Here is a 4,294-nt window from a genome sequence, read left to right as displayed (position 1 = left end):
ACTAACAAGAACCAGGACTCCTTGGAGAAATGGTCGATTCCAGGACCCACGTAGGAACAATACAGGATGAACCTGGCACATCTTGGGCCAGAAAGTAAGGAAGTGCTCAAAAGAAGATGGTAGCATGTCGAAAAAACTCATGCGCTAACCTGAAGGAGCTCATGATAGCCAAACCTGGAACAATTCTGGAAACAATATAAGAAATGACATTCTATGGATTAAATGCATAGAATTAAAAAATACTCAGGAGAGGGGCACCTGGGTTGCTCAGTCGGTTAAGCATCAGACTCTTGATTTCGGCTCAGTTCATGATCTTGGGTTCCAGACCCGTGACACAGGCTCCAAGCTCAGCGCGGTGTCTGCTAGAGATACTCTCTCTCCCCCTCTCTCTACCTTCCCCACGCTCGTGCTCTCTCTCTCTAAAATAATCTTAAAAAAAAAAAAGAAAAGAAAAAGAAACGATATTCTATGGATTAAATCCACAAAATTTAAAAATACCCGAGTCTGTATGGATGCAAATGAGTAACTGAATATGTAATATATAAATAAATGGAAAGGAAGAGACAGCTCTTTGTTATAGGATTATGATGATAAACGTAGAAGGAAAAAGGAAATCACCATGAGGCAAACACCACAGTAATAGTTGTTGCAGGTAAGGTGGATGCCAAAATTAGTAGGTGCAAGTTTGAGGAGAAATAGGATATTTGCATGGTTTCAAAGCATTTACCCCCAAATATTTATTAACTACAAAGCAGGAAACAGCATTATATCGGAGAAACAGCAGAAACCATGTTAACTAAATGATCTCAGTTAACATAAGACACGCTGACAACACGAACCTCCAAGCGTGACGTACTGGGAAGGTCACAACATCATTTCTTTGGGGTTGGGGCCACGCTGTGAAGGAAAAAGGGAGGGATAAGGAACCACCCGCACATGAAAAGTGACTTTTACAAAAGCAAACTATAGTGTTCACGGATGCACGTTTGAGTGATAAAACTATAAAGAAAAGCAGTGGGGGGCGCCTGGGGGGCTCAGTCTGTTGAGCGATCCTCTCTCTTGATCTCAGCTCAGGTGTTGATTTCAGAGCCGCGAGTTCAAGCCCCGCATTGGGCTACACGCTGGGCGGAGCCTACTTAAAAAAAAAAAAAGGAGGAAAAGAAAAGCAGGGAAGTGATTACCATAAAGGTGGAGAGTGGTTGCTGCTGCGGGGAGGGGGGCGACTGTGGACCCGCGGAGGCTTTGGGGGCGAGTGGTGGGCAGGTTCTGTTTCTTGACCTGGCTGGCGGTGGCCAGGGTGTTCCCTTGGCTCATTAAGCAATACCTGTGTTTTGTGCAGTTTTCTGAAACCGTGTTGTTCTTAACAGTCCCCAAGCTTTAGTTGGACACTTGTGAATACCCGGGAAGAAGAAAATGTGGAAATACATCAAAATACAATCAAAGAACTCACTGATTTCAAGTTTTATTACACTCTTCTATAATATCCAAATTTTCAAAAATGAGTTTTAGTTTTATAACTGGGGGTGGGTCGAGGGGGAGGGGCTCACGATCATTCTATTTTTGTACTAAGTTCCAAAGTCACTTGGGTTTTTTTTTTCCTTTACTCCTGTCCGTAGGGACGAGCCTCCTCCCAACCCTCACTTCCTGGCGCTGAGCCGCTTGCGGGTTTCGCGGCCGCTTCCTCCCAGCTGCCGGCCTCCCGGGGACCGGGTCCCTGCCGGGTCCCCATCGCCGGCGGCCCCCGGAGAGAGCAGCCTGGGCGGCTCCAGGGCCCCCGGGGCCGCCGCGCCGGGCCTGGAGCCCAACCGTCCCCCGCGGAGGCCGAGCGCCGCGTCCGGCAGGTGGTGGCGGCGGCGGCGCCTGGGCACCGGCCCTGCGGCGAGGAGCCCCGGCCCTCGCGGGGGGCAGCCGTCCGCCCTGTGGCTCCCTCGGAAAGCGCAGGAGTGACGCAGGGACGCGCCGGGGGTGGGGGGGGGGGAGGGGGGTGTAGGATGGAAGAGCCTTAAAAGATCAAAAGTCGTTCTTGTCCGGTGACCTCGTGGCGCAATGGTAGCGCGTCTGACTCCAGATCAGAAGGTTGCGTGTTCAAGTCACGTCGGGGTCACGGCTACCCGTTTTCCAATTTCGTCCCTGCAAAGACGCCAAGGGCTCCCGACTCCCGTGCCCCAGAGAAGCCAAAGAAAAAAAGCCCATCAGGGGACTGGCGGTGTCGTTTTCCTAGCCGGGGGCGCTGATTTGGGCAACACCAGAAGGCGCTTCCTGGAGCTTGGGCACCTCGGTGGGGACTCCCCTCCCGACAGGGGACCCTGCCCATCTCCCGGTACCGCTCGCCCACCCCATCCCAGTCACAAAACTTGCCACCAGAAGAGCAATTTTTTTTTTTTAAAGACCAACCACACAATAGAAAACAGGTACAGAAAACAAATGTACATTGTTTTGAAACATATGAAAAGAAACAACTCTCATAATTAAAACAATGCAGATTACAACGTCAATGAGCTGTTTTTCACCTATGAGATTGGTTAGCCTATGATCCAAAATCTGATAGGAAATTGCATTGCTCACAGCCTTAAAGCCATGAAGAACAGGACATAAGCCCAGGAATGGAGGAAACTGAAAGAGTTCTAAAAGAGTATTTATCACTCGGCCATTTTAGAAAAGCAAGAAAACTCTTGCTTCTGTTCTTTTTGTTCTAGACTTTTTCCAGGAATGTCATTTACCCTCCCATATGGTGGATAATTACCACCAAATGGACGGATAATTAGGCTTCTCTGTACTCTGCATCTATAATCTCTCAAATTGCTTCCTGTGCTCTCCCATTTTCCCTGAATTTGGGGATATCTTTGTCCATCATCTGGGATTCCATTTTCTACAATTTCAGTCCTGCTCCTTGAATAGAGGGCATTGTACGGCCCCTGGGTGGTTCAGTTAAGCATCCGCCTTTGGCTCAAGTCATGATCTCAGAGTCCTGGGATGGAGCCCCTCATCAGGCTCCCTGCTGAGCAGGGAGTCAGCTTCTTCCTTTCCCTCTGCTGCTCCCCCTGCTTGTGTTCTCTTGCTCACGCTCTCTCTCTCAAATAAATAAATAAAACTCTTTAAATAGAGGGCATCATGATCCTGCCACTTGTCATTTTGAGTTCCTGCTGTATTCTCCTCTCTTTTAAAGTCAGCTGCTTGCTCCATAAAGCTTTTCACGCCTCATTTCAAAGAGGTGAGATCTTAAAGGACGCCTCATATTATTTTTCTGAAAAAAAAAATCTGAACCCTTTCATCCTTTTCAGTGGTATGTTTTTCTTCTGCGGGAATGATTCTCTTTTCCTGGCTCTGCAGAATTTAAAACAAAACAAAAGCAAAAGCAAAGGAAACTTGCTTTTACCTCTTTCTCCTCTGAAATCAGACTCAGTGAGTCAGCTTCATCCTGCTCTCACGAGTCACTGGTGGGCAAATCCTTTTTCAGATTGATTACCTGGAGGACAGGTTGGGGGCATAGCTCTCAACCCCATTTCCAGAGTTTAGAAGCAGTGACATCTTTCTCTCCCTTTCCTGTGTTGTTCCCTTGCTGTTTTGAATCAGTGAACAACCATGAAACCAAGTGCTAAACACTAGAGATCCCACATTTCAGTGTGAGTTTCAACTTGAATGTCTGAAATGGATCTTACCTGAATGGCTAGGACAGAAAACACCTTTCTATTCACTTAAATCTCCTATAATTAACATTTTATTTATTTTTTTAAAGATTTTATTTATTTATTTATTTGAGAGAGAGAATGAGAGAGAGAGAAAGCACATGAGACAGGGGGAGGGTCAGAGGGAGAAGCAGACTCCCCGCCGAGCAGGGAGCCCGATGCGGGACTCGATCCCGGGACTCCAGGATCATGACCTGAGCCGAAGGCAGTCGCTTAACCAACTGAGCCACCCAGGTGCCCTCTAATTAACATTTTAATGTGATGTCAAACAAACACTTGGGAATCCCTTAGATTCTTCCACCTTTCAAGAATTTTACATTCAGTATGGTGATTAACATAACATAATTTTTTAAAAAGCCTAAAAATTTTTAAAAATTAAAAAAACTCAAAAAATAAATAAATAAAATAAAAAATAAATTAAAAAAAGAATTTTACATTCAAAGAACGTAGGTATTACAGCCTAAGAATTAGTTCCGTGCAAACTTTATTAGTTTTAAAATTTTAATAATGTCCTTCGAGTTTCTTATGTGAATTAATAAAATTCTCTTTTCGTGTATTTATAAACCAGATTTTATTTTATTTTATTTTATTTTTAAAGATTTTATTTA

At 45.5% G+C, this 4,294-nt stretch overlaps 1 non-coding gene across 1 annotated transcript; it reads left to right on the top strand.

Annotated features, from left to right (window-relative positions):
• Positions 1 to 2,032: 2,032 nt before the first annotated feature.
• TRNAW-CCA (transfer RNA tryptophan (anticodon CCA)) lies at positions 2,033 to 2,104 on the top strand. The gene has a single exon. It is a non-coding gene; the product is annotated as a tRNA-Trp (tRNA).
• The last annotated feature ends 2,190 nt before the right edge of the window (positions 2,105 to 4,294 follow it).

Source organism: Eumetopias jubatus, unplaced genomic scaffold (assembly GCF_037043125.1).
Source record: "Eumetopias jubatus isolate StellerSeaLion01/CBP00866 unplaced genomic scaffold, mEumJub1_p1.0 scaffold_10, whole genome shotgun sequence".
NCBI lineage: Eukaryota > Metazoa > Chordata > Mammalia > Carnivora > Otariidae > Eumetopias > Eumetopias jubatus.
The sequence above is the reverse complement of the archived record's forward strand: the minus strand, read 5'-3'. Positions and strand labels throughout refer to the sequence as shown.